The sequence below is a fragment of the Moschus berezovskii genome, chromosome 14 (assembly GCF_049115385.1).
Source record: "Moschus berezovskii isolate FMDL1 chromosome 14, NW_MosBer_1.0, whole genome shotgun sequence".
NCBI lineage: Eukaryota > Metazoa > Chordata > Mammalia > Artiodactyla > Moschidae > Moschus > Moschus berezovskii.
Genome location: NC_142473.1, coordinates 81,678,034 through 81,694,312, shown reverse-complemented (window position 1 = coordinate 81,694,312; position 16,279 = coordinate 81,678,034). Strand labels below are relative to the sequence as shown.

General features: G+C 41.2%; 1 protein-coding gene across 24 annotated transcripts in view; it reads left to right on the top strand.

Moving 5' to 3' along the window:
- The window catches only part of CELF1 (CUGBP Elav-like family member 1), a 70,380-nt gene that overhangs the window by 10,147 nt on the left and 43,954 nt on the right, over window positions 1-16,279 (top strand). For 18 of the 24 annotated variants that reach the window (XM_088843327.1, XM_088843328.1, XM_088843313.1 and 15 more), the window contains exon 2: window positions 5,861-6,010. The exons of 5 other annotated variants lie outside the window; for them this stretch is intronic. The gene's annotated coding sequence lies outside the window, so the exon portion shown is untranslated. Of the gene's footprint in view, window positions 1-5,516; window positions 5,662-5,860; window positions 6,011-16,279 lie in introns of those variants that run through there. One more of the 24 variants, XM_055424080.2, reaches the window with a different exon arrangement.

The window sequence follows — 16,279 nt, the reverse complement described above, 5'->3', positions numbered from 1 at the left end:
AGTTTACCAGTGAGAGACACCTGTGCTGTCCTATCGGCTGCCTGAGCGAGAATCTCAGGGGGTCCAGGACTGAAAGGAAGTCACGCTTGGTGACAAGCACCTTGAAAATGCGTAGCCCACATTTGTCAGCTGGCGGGTCACTATGGCACTTGGAAACAGTACTGTTTTGTGGTCATATAGTCCGTTTAAGCCTTACAGCAGGCTTTCAACTAGGATATTTCACAGAAGATATTTATGTGGTAAAAGACTGTTTCTTAGGTTCGTAATTCTCAGATTTATGGCAGAGCGAGAGGAGCAGGCATTGCATTTTGTGCTCCTCAGCCCTTCCCTGAGCATGGTTCTGTTTGCGTTTGTCATTTAGTGCACAGCTGATCTTTGTCATGGAGCTGTTCCTGTCCATTCATTCTGTAGTGTATCCTCGGATAGTGTTTAGTATTAATATATTTTTTCAGTGAGATTTTATTTTATTTTTTTTTGAGGATGCAGACTGCCTTCTTGCTTATTTAGTGTGTTACCCTGCTTCTGAGGAGTTGGGCATGCAGTCCCTGCCCTCACCACACCCGGTGACCCAGCCCGCCCTTTAACAGTTTACGGGACTGCGAGCAGGCACTGAGCCCAAGCTGGGCAAAGCAGTTTCTCCTAGGAACGTGAGACTGGAACTGAGACTCATGTCTTCAGGGAACAAAAACGTCCACCTGAATTCAGAGAACCTGAAACAGATGAGCAGATGCGAGGGTACTGCCACATGGAGGCTTATGTCTGTGGGAGCAGGGAGGCCAGTCCGGGGCGTGGGTAAGATGCAGCAGAGATGAGAGACAGGCAGGAGACCCGTGGGGAATAGACGCCTGGTATATAAAGGCTTGCCAGGTGTGGCCCCGTCACACTTCCTGCCTTTGGGTCCTGTCTTTTCAGGCAGTGCCTTTTGTGCTTAAGCTAGTTTGGAGGAAATTCTCCTTAATTATAACCAAAAGAGCTTTGACGAAGATGCCTACTGCAGAGCTCTGCCTAACATTTCTTAAATTCATTTGAATTTTAGGATAGTCACGCCCAGCTAGGATCATGGCTCTTTGGGATATTGCCCTTTCCCCTCCAACCCCCGCCCTGCTCCCCACAGGCTGCTTGGGGTTTTGGCTTCTCCACCTGTGTAGTGTAGGCATGCATCTGTGCTGTCCCTTCTGGTGCTGAGTGCTTTTCTCTGGTGCTTTGCCAGCTCAAGATTGAGGGCTTGGGCTTTTTTTAAAACCAAGTTTCTAATAATTATTTGTTTACAACTCCCCCTTAAGCATGTAAGACTGATAATAAAGTAATACTGCTGTTTAAGATAGGAAATTTAAAGTGAGCCATCATTTCTAAAGAGTTTCTGTGAGGCATGTGAATTAGACCCTTTCCTCATTTTCTCGTTAAGTAATACATTTGCCTGTTTCCTAATTGTTTCCTCTTTTAAGAAAGTTGATGGACTTGAGTGGGACACAATAATGTGGGCTGAACGGCAGTTGAGACTCTAAACAAAGGGTAATGTTGAGTGGCCGTGTGCCCAGTTGATGGAGCCTGTCTGACCTCAGCTCAGTTAGGAACTTCATGAATGGTCTGTAATGGGAGCATCACAGTGGTGTTTTTCTCTGAGAAATGTTAATGAGGGGGAGAGGGAAGCTCTGAGAAAGACAGTTTAATGCTTCTAATTTGATTTCTTTTTCTTCCTGCGATCACTTGGTTTCTTTTGACAGACTTTACACCAGAGAAATGCAACATTCCTCTATACTATTAAAACAGGAGTTAAAAAGAAATGTGGATTTGTATACAGCCAGGAAGGTATATAGATGTGCATGGTAGGAAAAGCTGAAAGTCATTATTTTATACTGAAGCCCCAGTTGTTGATAATACAATCTAAATAATGCTGTGCCTTCGTACTGTGCTGTAGCGTGTGCAGTATTGAACTAGGTGCTGTCCATAAAAGGCAGTTTACATTTTCACAGTCCAGAGTGCTTACTGGTATAGGCCCCTTGCACAAAGTAGGTAATCGATAAATATTTATTGAAATACTGTATATCGAATGACAATTTTATGTTTGAGACAGTTCAGTACTAAGAATTAGAAATAGGAAGAAAACTTTTAAGACTGAAATTCTGTGACTCCATTTCTTTAAATCATTGTTTTTTGAAAATTGTCAGTACCTTAAAGCTCCAGAGAGTTTTCTGGGGGGAAAAATATAAGCCACTTTCCATTGAAAGAACTTTAAGTTGGCTGAGATTTGTACTATAAAAGCCTTTGTGTATCTTAAAACCTCACACCGTATACTGCCTGGACAGAATCAGAAGGCTCCTTGACAACCCGGATTCTGGCTCTGTTTTCTGTAGTTCCAGAAAATAAGAAAAGGAGAATCTGATACTGTTGGCAGTCTATGGTCTCTTGCTTTTCTGGGCCAAGACATGCATTTAAAAATAAAATCAAGGAAATTGTAAACCAGTAGTAAAAACAAATAAAGCACCCAAGAGTTTGCCTCTTCTCACGTCCTATGACCTGAATCTCTTTTTATCTCTGGATGTCTAATAGTAAACTAATGTAAAAAGACTATGCTTTGGGCTTTGTTCTTCCTATTTAAAGTTTATGGGAAATGATCATGGAAAGACAGCATGTTTACTATTTCATTATTGTTTGTATTGTATGCCATGTTTCTTTAATAGCCTCTGGATACAAGTCGTCTTCTTTTTTTTTTTGCTTGCAAACTTCTTTACTGAAATAATTTGGGTTATAGATTGTGGAGATAGGATTGGGAAACTGCTGAAAAATAACCTTTTTGGACCTGCTACCGGCAAGCTTAGGTGAGTAAATATATCACAACCAGATGCAGTGTTTCTGAGGAATATCTTGATGCCTGTTGTTTACTTTTAGTTGACACTGTAGCTTGTTTCCTTAGGTCTTTTTTTTTTCCCCCTTTAGACTTGTGAATTTGTGATTTGTTTTTTAGGTGATGAATTCTGTTTCAGCACATTTTATCTTAGTGGTGTTTATATTTAGGTTTTTCAATAATTATTAGTGTGAGATCAAGGAAAGATTTTTATGAGCACAGGGACACATCTTAAGCTTTGTTTCAAGTACTTTGTAGCTCTCAAGATAATTGTGGATCAGGCCTAGAATAGTTGAAGTTTTAGATTATTACTGTGAAATCAAGTGCTATTTTTATTAATGTTAATTTGTCTGGTGTAACTTTGCTTTGGGCCAGGTAAGACATAGAGAAATGTTTTATTCTGAATTCTGACTGCTCCACTTCTCTGATCAAACCAGATCCACAGATTAGCCTTGTAAAATGATCTTCTTTCTTAAGGTATCTTCTAACAGAATGGGTCTCAGGGGAACCTGAGCCCCAGCACATATTTAGCTGGGAGTGACAGTTCATCTCCCTTTGTCCATACACAGCAGTTTTGGAGGCAGACCTGCGATTTAAACTCTGTTCTGGTCTGATCAGTGTGATTTATTTTATAATAAGTTTTAGTTTTATAATTATTTTGTGTGATGTATTTCTGACATAATCGTGTAGGGAAGCTGAAATTTCTTGAGGAGAATCTTGGTTTGGAGAACTTTGAAGTCTTGATGGGGAAATACTAAATACAGCTCACGCGGTGCGGTGATCTGGAAGAAATGACAGCATACACAGGTCATTGAGACGTCAGTGGGCTTGTGTTTATTTGCTTGTATGAATAGAGAGATTAAAACTTGACTATATTTAACTCATAAGAGTGTCATTAAAACAGTTACTATTTTGTCAGAATTGTATACTCCATGGGAAATGATCATGGAAAGACACCAGTGTTTATCGTTACTGTTTTTATCATGCCATTTTTAATAGCCTCTGGGTACATAGTCTGTTTTTAAAAAAGGTGTGTTCAGTTTTGGCTGGGCCCAGTCTTCATTGCAGCGCATGGGCTTCTCCCTGTGGTGGCGTCTCCTGCTCCGGAGCCAGGGCTCCAGACACAAAGCTCCTAGGCTTCAGTAGGTGCGGCTCCCAGGTTCTGGAGCACGTGGACTTAGATGCGCCATGGCATGTAGGCTCTTCCCAGATCAGGGATTGAACCTGTGTCTCCTGCACTGACAGGCTGATTCTTTACCACTGAGCCATCAGGGAAGGACCCCCCCCCACACCTTTCTTTTTAAAGCTTGCAAACTACTGAATTAATCTGGATTACAGATTGTGATAATGGGATTGGCAAACTACTTAAAAATAACCCTTTTAGACCTGCTATATTTCTTAAAGGAAGCTTGCGGAAGAAAAATTAGATCAGGCTTTCTGAATTGCTAGATCCACACCATCAAAAAATGCTCTGACCAAAAGGGGAAAAAGCCTGCCAGATCCACCCCCGGGAATCCTAGTGGGTCCCCATAGTAACAACCTCCTTGCTTACAACTTGTCACTGTAACTGTCGCTGGAGTTCAAAGAAAAGCCAGTATATCAAGAACTGTGTGGCATTAACTACTCCTTGGTAAAATGCTGTTGCACATTTGCAACAAGCCAGAAATAGAAAGTTAAAGGTTTTAATTTCTGTGTTCCATTAATCAGATGCTTTAAAAAGCTGCCTAATTATGGTAAGGCGCAGTAGTGGGAAGGTGGTGGGTGGCTGAGGCAGGCATAGGAGGAAGACGTAGGCTCAGAATGTTAGGATCTTCATTTTCTTATCTCAGCCTTTCATTTTGCAAAGAGGAAAGTGAAATGCCTTACTTAAGTTCGCATAGAAGTGGAAGCAGGATTCCAACCCATGGCTTCTAATTTTCCAGCGCTGTTCTGCTGTCTCTGCCTACACGTCACATTTGCTTTGCTTCTGCTTTTCAAAAACCAAGTCTTAGTTTCTGAGGTTAGGAAAAGACCTTAGAGGTCATGCAGGGAAGTTTTCCACCCAGTGGAGGAATCCCTGCTACTGCATCCTGAGCAGGTGGCCTCTGCCTCTTCCCTCAGCTAGGGTTTACCTGTCCAGTTAGTGAAAACCCCACTGCCTGACTTCAAAGAGAAGATAGTTTTACATGGCTTTCCCATTTTAAAGCTATAAGCTTTGTTTTTCTCCCTTACAAAATAGCAATTGAAAATCAGACCTGAATGTTTTTCATTAGCCTGTTTATCTCCACTTAAGTCATCCTTGTCAGTCATGACAAGACAGAATAATTCGTTGAAGAATTATGTCGTGTCTAAATCGTAGAATGTGGAAAAGATAATGCCATATTTGGAACAAGCTAGTCCTTTAACAGCTGGGAGGGAAGAGATGATCAATGCTATATTCAGTTTGAAGTGTTTGTTAATGTGCTTATTAATAAGGTGAGATGACGGTGAACTGAGGAGCTCTGCTGTTCTCAGAAGGCCCCACAGGAGGCCTGGACGTACTTTAAAAGCAAAAGCTAAATAGGCAAGGTGTTTTGTGGGGTTTTTTTTTTGGGTACATTTGTGACCATTACTGTCATTGTTTAGAGTAGATTAATTTACACAGAAGTGAGTTTTAGATTCAAAACCAACATGATTTTGGTAATTATTAATTGCATGTACCAAAAAAGGCTTTTTTCAGGTCTGTTTTCTGGATCTCACTGTTGCCCAGTATGCCAGTCATTTGGTGTCCCATCATCAAGTGCTTCAGCTGTTAATTCACTTTTCTTCTTTCCTGACTACTGGAAGGGTAGTAACAGGTAAACATGTAAGATTATCAGCCTGAGGTTTTTTTTTTTAAATACCTTTTAAGCAAAGCATAAATACGTATTTTCTAATAAAGTATACAAAAATGATCTCAGTTTCTTATAACCATGGATAATTTTTCCTCGAAGAATTTAGCATGTCTAAAAATGGAGAATTTGGCTCCAATGTTAATTTTTCTTTTTGTCTTACCAGAAAATTAAAGTGAAAATGCTGTTGGCAGTCTTTTGCTGTCTTGACTTCAACACAGTAGAGAATGCTATAATGAAAATGTGGCTGAATGTTTAATGTTCTGGGATTTCATGACCACCAGCACCTCTTGGTCATGCAGCCAAGATAATTAAGGTAATCAAATATCTTAGTCATTAGCAGGTGCGGCCTGGCTCTGAGAGACATATCTAGTCCCAGCTTCAACCCAGTACCCTTTCCCCTCATTTACTCCAAAACATATTATTTTTGTTGGTTGTTCTGGTTGTTACTGTGACCTGTGAGTTTTTGCATAAAAGTTCATCATACTGTTTTTCTTGATAAGAAAGTATGCTGAGTTACAGTGTAATGATAGAAACTAGCTGTTAGACTCCATGTTTAGGGTGGAAGGCGGGGCATGAGAGAGAAGGGAGCAGAGGAGGAGGAGGACTCAGAGGGGGGAGAGGGCTGCTTCTGTGCCATGCTGCAGACAAGAGAACGTGCGTCGGAGTCTCAGTGAGGAGGGCAACTTATATGGGGCACCCAGCTATCAAGTGGTAGGTCAGGGCGGGACTTGGAGTCCACGCTCCAAATTCCATGCCATTTTCCTTTGCTTTTCTTGCTTTTAGAGGTTCAGATTCAAAAAAATAATGAAATAATTTATTTTTGTAACCACTCCTTTTCATGTGGTAGTAAATTTTTAATTGTTAATCAGTCATGCAAGTTCAGTGTCTCATTTTAGAAGTTCTTACCTTGAGTTAAGGGGGAAAATGGGCATATCTGTGAACTGCTCTGACGAGATATTGTTTGTGTACCTTACCTAAACTGTTTTTATCTGTTTTCTTGTTAAAAAGTAGGAGTAATTTAACCCTAACAGAAGTGGCATGGAAGTCATGGTTTTAAGGTCTTTGCAAAGAAATGTATGGCATTCCTGTGGGCAAATAAATGGGGGTATCCCTCCCACGGGTCATTTGCTAGATGAGAAAACTAGATGCTGCGTCTTTATTTGGTTCCTTAGTGAGGAGAGGTGTGACATAAAAGGCTGCCTTCTCCCTTTTTCCCTCCTTCTTGAGGCATGGTCCTTGTCTCTGCTCCCATATCCACAGCCGTCCTCTTGGCTCTGACGTTCCTTAACTCTCAATAGCCGTATCCCATGAGCCCCTGAAACCGAGAGAGAGGGCCGGCCTCTCCCGGCTGCCTTGCAGTCAGTGCCGCTCTCACAGAGTGGTCCGCTCTCTGGCCGTGTCCTCTTTTGACTGGGCCCACATTAAAGCCTGTCCCAGATGCTGTCCTGATACGTGTCCTTGCTGGCAATCTTGTTTTTTAAGCCTCCATTTACAGGTTGATTCACAGTGGGGAAGAGCCATGTTCGGAAACTTTCTGATAGCCTGCTTTTTCGTGTCTTTCATCTCTTTGCTTCTGTTTGTCTTCTTGGTACCTCTTTCTTGAGCTTGCACCTTCTGCATAGTTGACTCTATTATATCATCTTTGAGGCTGCAAAATAAAAGTTGGAAGATTTTAAAGTTAAAGTTCCCAGAATAATGTTGTCGCCCACATTGCACATATGTCACATTTTGAGTTTACTAGTTAAGCCTCTAAATATGTGCTTTATATACAGTATGTGCAGTGTGATGACTTCGGTTGCCATGAGAACCTAAACATTTTAGGCTTAAATGGTTCCGTAACAGACGCATTTTTTTTCTTTTATTGTCTTGGAGGTAGGCTGGCTTTTTCTTTGGTCTGATACACATTTTACAAATTGAGATCTTCGTCAGTCTCCATTGTCAGGTATCACCTCTTGCTGACAGGATGGGTAGCTTCTTTGTTTTTCTGTTATCAGTCTCCTTTATTCCAATCTTCCAGGCTCTAGTTTTTTCCCTGTCTGTCTCCTGTTACTTTGCTACAGGATGGAATTAGAAGTAGGAAATTGGAAGCCTTGCCTTCTTAGAAACAACAGTATGCCTGGTAAGAGAGGAGCTGTCTAGTGGGACAGCCCTAAGCATATCTACCGGATTCCACTGTCACGTAAGGCTCCTGTGATAAGCTGTGGTGGTAAAATTCGCTTAGGGAGAAAAAAAAGTTGCTTTTCCTAAGCCAATTGTTGTACTAGACTTCTTTTTTTAGTAATTGAGGTATGGTTGATTTACAGTAGCTTGAGAATTTTTTAAAAAGAATTAGGATGTTAGTCTGTCATCTAAAACAATTAAGATTCCACTTGAATTGGAATATATTATTTTGAATAATTTCTTGGCCAGGGTGACTTGTTTATTCTTGACTAGGTTTAGTCATGAAGATTCCCTTCTTTTTGGACTAGGAAGTAGAAGAGGAGATGACAGGATGTTAGATGTAACAAACTTTATATTGTTTGGTCTTTGATTCTTAAACCTGTTTTGCATCATATACCCCCTTTGATAATCTGGTAAAAAGCTATAGAACTATTTCCCTACAAATACAATTTAAGTACATAAATTTATTTTGCATATATATGTAAAATTTTGCGCATAATATAGTGAAGTTTATGGAATCAATGAAATACCCAGGAATTCTGTAGGTCTGTGGACCCTAAACACAGACTCCTGATCTGGCCCAATGCCATTTTTCACCTGAGACTGTGGGTATCAGGAAAGAAATGACTTGCCAAAGGCGAAACTATAGGTGTGTATAGCCATGTTGGTTTTGTGGTTATCTACTTTAATCACCCTTGGTTTATATGGTTGTGATGTTTTGCATTGTGTTTATTTTTACATAAGTAATCCTAATGGATAATTAAAGCTGTGATGTCATCCAGAAAGTAGCATATTAGTCCACAGTACGCTACGTTTTGGGAAATCAAAGTTGCTGTAACAGGCCTGGTCAGAATAAATTAAATGTATAAGCCACCAACACAGCTAAGAGATTTTAAATAAAACGTTGAACATTGCACATCTGTGTTTTGTGGGACATGGCTGGAATGCTTCTACTGCTGGAATCCTGCTGTGCTCTTTTTCAAGCACATCAAACAGGGTGTGGACAAGGCTCTGCCTTGCACTAGGAGATCTGGGAGGTGAAATTGAGAGATCAGTTTATCTGTGATTGGGCCTTTTGCTCATCAGTACTGAATTATGTACAAAAGGCACAGAGAAGATTTCAAATGGTTAGTTTGCCTATGAAATATAGTAAAGTAAGTAATTATTGTGGACCAATTGGTTTTAAGGATTTGAAGGATTTTCCTTTTTTGAGTTTTAGGAAAAGCATTTTGCTGGGGTGCTACCCAGTATGTTTGAGTATTTATGTCCCATAAGCTGGAGGATTGTGCACTCACGTAAAGCAGGCATTTCAGTGATAGAGAGGAGCTAGGCAATTCTGTCTTCTCCAGAGCTCCCCTTCATGACTGGGTGACTTAGCAAGTGTTTTGTCGTCAAAGATATTCAAATGCACACTAAATATTGGTTGATTCATTGAGAGCTAAAGTACAGAATTTTTGAGGCCATCAACAATGCATTTCTTACATTTTCTGGCCCCTCCACCCCGCCACCCTTTTTTTTTTTTTTAAACCATGCATTTCTTATCTGTGGAGAGTTCACTCTGGCCACAAATGAAACTTTTCATATGTACTTTACATTGAGATGAATGTGAATGAATTGTTCCAAGCAGAGTAATTTTTAGAACATAAACATTTGATGTCTGATTGTATAAGCCAGCATCCTGGGAAATTCATTTTAAAAGTTATGCATTGTAAAAGTTATACCAGGATTTATTTTAACTTGTAAATCAGAAGAGATCAAGAGACCCAAAACGTAGTCTGAGAGTTGGAGTGAGACTTTGATTCTGAAGACACCAGCTGAAGGGCCTTCACACAGATGCAGAATAACCTTTTTTGCATGTTAAATTCCAGAATTTAAATGATAAATTAAACCTTGTGGTGGCTGCTGCTGATCTGGTAAGACTCTGACCTACTAAAGTGTTCACAGTGTCTTTTCTGTCAACTGTGGCAGAGGAATTCTTGGTGTATAAGTGACTGAAATTATTGGGAGGTTCCTTGGCTGAAATAGAATCTCAAACCTTCAAGTAGCAGCCTGCGTGTTTCTGTTTTTTGTCTGCAGCATGTGAACACAGTGCATGTGTGTGAGTTAACTGGGCTTTCACTGGTGGCCCCCTTTCAGCAACCATGTATGGATAAAGCTGTTCAGGTCCCTGCTCCTCCCTCCCTGAGCACGGCGCAGGATCTGTTCTGCTGAAGCTGCTGTTCCACTTTTCAGCTTTCTATATTTGTACCACAGCGGCAGGGGCGGCCCATCCTGGCTTGGGCCTGCTCAGGGCCCAGCCGCAGCTTGCAGTTTGTGCTCTTAGCTGCATGCATCTGTCTGTGTACATTTCTGTCGGGGACTGAGGTTCTGGTTAAAGAGGTGACCTGTTTGCCTTGTTTTGTTTTGTCAGTTACAAATGATAATGTTTCAGAATCTTGGGGGTGGGGTGAGGAGCAAAGATTTGTATTATTTAACAAAATGTATTAGGGAGAGGATGCCAGACTGATAAACATAGTATCAGCAGTGACTTTGTTCTCTTAGAAACTTTTCTCATTAAAGTAGTAGCGTTTTTCCCCTTTTGTTTTTCACTAGTCACGAAGCCCAGTTCTTCGGGGGTGAAAGTGAATTCCTTTCCTGGCACGTGAATTTCCTGATGTAAGAATTGAGTAAAAAAGGCTGAGACATCTGCCTCCTTATGAAATGATCTCATGCACATCTTTTTGTAAGAGGGGCTCCCCTGTGTCTTAGACGGTAAAGAATCTGCCTGCAGTGCAGGAGACCCGGGTTTGATCCCTGGGTCCAGAAGATCCCCTGGAGATGGCTACTCACTCCTGTATTCTTGCCTGAAGAATCCCATGGGCAGAGGAACCTGGCGGGCAACAGTTGATGGGGTCGCAAAGAGTCGGACACAACTGAGCGACTAACACTTTCACTTTTATAAGTAGGGGCTAAGCCTCTTCCTTGGACCTTTTGCTGGAAAAGGAACAAGGAAATGCCCCATTCTCTGGGCTTCACAGTGACGATGCCGTTTGCACCGTTTCAGAGGGCTTTGTCTAGTTTGGCCTTACACAAGGCTGGTGATATTATTTTGGTGTCATGTCTATTTAAGGGCATGACATGTAGACAAGAGTTCAGGTTATTCCACAGAGTATTGGGTTTGTTATGTATTTAATTAAGGAGTGCTCTTGCTTTGTTGTAAGGTACTCTGATTAGACAGAAATACATACCTCATTCTTGATGGACGCCAGTCTAGATCCAAGCTGGTTTCTTTGTTTCACACGTGCCGTTTGCTCCCCCCCCCCAGCCCCCCATGAGTCATGAGCATGCCAGGTTGGGAAGAGAACTGAGTAGGGATGAGACGCTTCTCTGCACGTATTTGTAACTGGCTGGTGAGGAAGGTAAAGGGCTTTAAATGCTCGAGAAATGCACTCACTGAGGCAGCTTCTTCCGTGGCTGTGTAGGACGGTTGCAGGGTTCCGCGTGACTATTTACTGATGCAGTCTGCCTTTCAGTCACTTAGGAATCTGTTGTCCTGTAACTTGTTTGCCTGTGACTTGTCCATCGTTGGCTTCAGGAGTATGTATTTGTGTAGGGCCTAGGACCTGGTACTAAGTCTCTCATGGGTCCCATTATTTAATGACTTTCTAAAATTCTGTTGAGAGTGTCATTAAGTCGACTTCACCTTCTCCTTGGCAACTCTTAGTCCCTGTCTCATTTTACCTTTCTACTAATGTTTTCCCATTTATACCATGAGTCCCTGTATACTGTCTTTAGGGGCTGTCACTGGAGATTAAAATCAGTGGCAGCTCTCAGATTTTCGAGCTCAATCTCAGTAAAGGACACCGTGATTTAGCACATCTCCTATTTCAGCTTTTTCTTTGTTCTTGATCTTTTAAAAATTTCTATAATTTCCCTGGTCTCGTCTTATTGGTGTTTTTTCATTGTATGCTTCCATAAACCCTTTTTGGTATGAGGGTAATAAATAAATGTTTATAAATAAGTGCTCTTAGAACAAGTGGTTCAGTCTTTTGTAACGAAGGTTACACTTACACTGGACTCTTAACAGACGCAGTTGAAGATTTGTCTGCCAGTCATTGCCTTCGAATCTACATCCCTCCCTCTCTAAAAGGTATTTCTGTATAATCTTAGGTACTCCATTTTGCTGGGATTGACATCTGCACACTGCTATATTTACAGTACATAATCAACAGGGATATTCTGTATAGCACAGGGAACTCTGTTCAGTATTCTGTAATAACGTAAATCGAAAAAGAATTTGAAAAATAATAGAAAAATATCTCAGGTACTCCATTTTGAAGAGAAACAGTCCTGTCCTATCATAGGTGCCAACCTCAGTGCCTGGGATAATCGTTATAGCAGAAGTTTATTGAGTACTCTGTGTGTGCCAGACACGGTTCTAAATGCTTTATATACGTGGATTTTTAAATTCAAACAGACATCTTCTAAAGTAGATACAGTTACTGTGACCATTTGCTAGATGAGGTTCAGTTCAGTTCAGTCGCTCAGTCGTGTCCGACTCTCCGCGACCCCATGAATCACAGCACGCCAGGCCTCCCTGTCCATCACCAACTCCCGGAGCTCACTCAGACTCAAGTCCACAGAGTCGGTGATGCCATCCAGCCATCTCATCCTCGATCGTCCCCTTCTCCTCCCGCCCCCAACCCTTCCCAGCATCAGAGTCTTTTCCAGTGAGTCAACTCGTCGCATGAGGTGGCCAAAGTATTGCAGTCTCAGCTTTAGCATCAGTCCTTCCAATGAACACCCAGGATCGATCTCCCTTAGAATGGACTGGTTGGATCTCCTTGCAGTATAAGGGACTCTCAGTAGTCTTCGCCAACACCACAGTTCAAAAGCATCAATTCTTCGGCGATCAGCTTTCTTCACAGTCCAACTCTCACATCCATACATGACCACGGGAAAAACCATAGCCTTGACTAGACGGACCTTTGTTGGCAAAGTAATGTCTCTGCTTTTTAATATATTATCAAGGTTGGTCATAATTTTCCTTCCAAGGAGTAAGCGTCTTGTTATTTCATGGCTGCAGTCAGCATCTGCAGTGATTTTGGAGCCCAAAAAAATAAAGTCTGACACTGTTTCCACTGTTTTTCCATCTCTTTCCCATGAAGTGATGGGACCAGATGCCATGATCTTTGTTTTCTGAATGTTGAGCTTCAAGCCAACCTTTTCACTCTCCTCTTTCACTTTGATCAAGAGGCCTTTGAGTTCCTCTTCACTTTCTGCCATAAGGGTAGTGTCATCAGCATATCTGAGATTATTGATATTTCTCCCAGCAATCTTGATTCCAGCTAGATGAGGTAACAGGTGTAAAAAAATTAAGCAATTTACCCAAAGCTAAACGTGGCTAGTAAGGTCAAAACCGGGACTAAAGAGCAGTGGTGTGACTCCAGAGTTTGAGGGGAGGGTGTATTACTGGCTTGTAGGCAATATTTGAGTATTAATTTTATTAACATTCTCAATTTTATTTGGAGATTTTTGAATCATGAGTCAGATATCTAACACAGTTTCGTTTTAGAATTTCCTTCTAAAAATGACTACAATATATGACTTTGGTTTTGCAGGTCACTGTCAACTAATTTATTTATTGATGATAAAAAGCTGGAAGGCAAGTAAAGTAGTGAGCCTGCAAAGCATACCCCAGATTACTAATTTATCTGTGCTAGTGCCAGACTGTGTGTTGAAGATATTGAAAGCAGAGTTAATTTTAGCTTCTTTAACTCTGGGGTCCTACACTACCCATCTTTAAGAGGTGCCTTTGTAGGAGAGCATGGGGAGCGAAGCCTGGCAAATTTTGCCTGATCCATTAGCTGTAATCTATGTGAGGGTTAACAGGATAATATATTCAAAAGAAACGATGATGGTAGAATTATTGGTAGGCAGAGTAATTTCAGCGGAGGGTAGCAAAAATGTTATTCTAATCTTAGACAGTGTAATTAACTAGCACAGAAGTTTGAGTTAGACTGCAAAGGAAGAACCCGCTCTCCTGCGGTGTTTGTCTCTCTTGAACTGATGACAGACTTTCCCTGACCATATATGCTTTTCCCTTGTATATGTGCTGTCCAGTGTTGTTTGTGTAAATCTTGTCTTCGAACAAGGACAAGGATTGGGCCTTTTTTGTACCCCCTCTGCTTCGAGAGTTAGATGTTCTCTATGTGCATTTTTTGATGGATAGCTCTCCCATTTTATCAGGAGCTTGTTTTTGTAAAAATGAAATCAAAGCACTGACAAGTTTAATTTTGTGGAACAGTGGGGTTTTTTTAGAAGTGATTTGAAGGAGGTGACAGATCATATAAATGGGTGTTTAAATGTGAGAAGCACTTTTAGGGGCACAGTTTGAGAGTGATGAAAGCATGAAAATTGAAGTCACTTTTTTAAAAAGTGACAATATTAAAGAGATGTTTAGAATTTGCCCTAGGGCTGCACATCCTTTGGGATGAATCAAGCCATGCTGAACACATGCCCTGATTGGCTGAAGCAAAGGTATAATTTTTGTATCTCGGGGAGCATGTGCACGGAATGAAGTGGTTTCTGGTTTTGTAGAATTATGACCTTAACAGAAAGAGGTTGAGTAGAGTTTCCTGCTTTCCAACAGAATGGGACACACCTCCTGAGACAAGACCATATGGAAGCATCCTGCTTGAGTGCCCATGTGTTGAGGTTGAGGTTGGGGCAGATGGTGCAGGCAGGGTTCCTGGCTGCTGGGTCAGGGATTTTGGAGATGATAGAAGTTAGATGCTAGGTACTGTGGAAGGACCGTTGTATGTGATGCATATTGGGCATGTTTATCTAAGAGTTGAAGTGAGCTCAGTAAGAGACTATTGATGTATTTGGTAGAGTGGGGGTAAGATAAGGGGAGAGTTAGGAAGAAACTGACCTCAACGATACCTCACATTTGATCTTAACCTGCTGAAGTAGGAAGAGGGAGACAGGACACGGTGTGAGAAGCAGGTTCCAGCCCCCGGCCTCGTTTGTTCTCTGGAGACCTCGGGTGAGGCACAGCAGGGCCGTTCAGTTCAGCCCCTCCGTCGTGTCCGACCCTCTGTGACCCCATAGACTGCAGCACGCCAGGCTTCCCTGTCCTCCAGCTTCTGCAGCTTCCTCGAACTCGTGCCTATCGAGTTGGTGATGCCATCCAACTGTGTCATCCTCTGTCGTCCCCTTCTCCTCCCATCTCCTCCTCCTTCAGGACTGTAGGATTTTTCTATTTAAGCTTGAAGCTGTTTTGATTCCTTTTTGAGATACTAGGCCAAAAGCTGTATTTATAGAACTTGTTTTGACATATTATCTCACCCTGTCCCTAGCCTTCCTTACTGGAATCCAGCTAATGTTGCCCTCTGCCTGGCAGGAAGGATTGATTGAAGAAATGTACACATACATATACAGCTGAGTGAAAAGCTCCAGGCTTTGCAGAGAGGCCGGCTGTAAGGTTCGCCGTCCATTAAGTTGCTAGAATAACTTCACGTGGTGTAAGTCCTCAGCTCACACGTGGTAGGTTCACTGCTGGCTCACCTTGACACCGTCTGTTTCCACACATGTTTCTGGAAAGCAGGAAGAAAAATAGAAAAACAAAATGCTTGGTTTGTAACAGATTGAGTTAGGATTTTTCTTTACTTTGTCCCTCCTAACTTCCAAGAGTTTTCTTTTAAAAAAAATTTTCTGTAAAATAGATAAAACATATCCATATGTAAGCAATTCAGTCAGTATTCCACTTCTGCAGCCTTTTTAGCAATTTTTTCTTTATCCTTCCAGAGATACTCTATTCTAGTTTATAAATGTTCTATTTTTTCTTTTTTTTTGGTCAAACTGTGCTGCTTGTGGGATCTTAGTTCCAGGGATTGAACCTGGGCCCTGGCGGTGAAAATGCCACTGGACACAAAGGAGTTCCCAGTCCTTTCCTGTATAAATACTCTCTCCTAATCAGTACTTAGTGGTACACTGGAACTACCTTTTTCTGTTTAGTAGCTACAGAGGTATTGTGTCTCTGTACTACAGTTTATGTAACCAGGATCCAACTGCTTGGCATATGCATTTCCCATTTTTGCTGTTATAAACAATGTCCTTATGAATGCCCTTTTGTGTATGTCAAGTGTAAGTTTATTTAGAGGCTGTATTTCTAGAACTGGAGTTGAACAAAGTGCATATATAGTTGTCAATATTGACACACATACTTAAGATCATTTTTTATATTTTGCAAGTGATGTCTATTGAAGACTAGAAAGATTTTTAAAAATTTTTAGTAAAGTATGTTTGATTTACAGTATTGTGCTGATTTTTGCTGTACAGCAAAGTGATATATATATATTCTTTTTCATATTTTTTCTATTATGGTTTATCACAGGATATTGATTATAGTTCCCTGTGCTTTATACAGTAGGACCTTGTT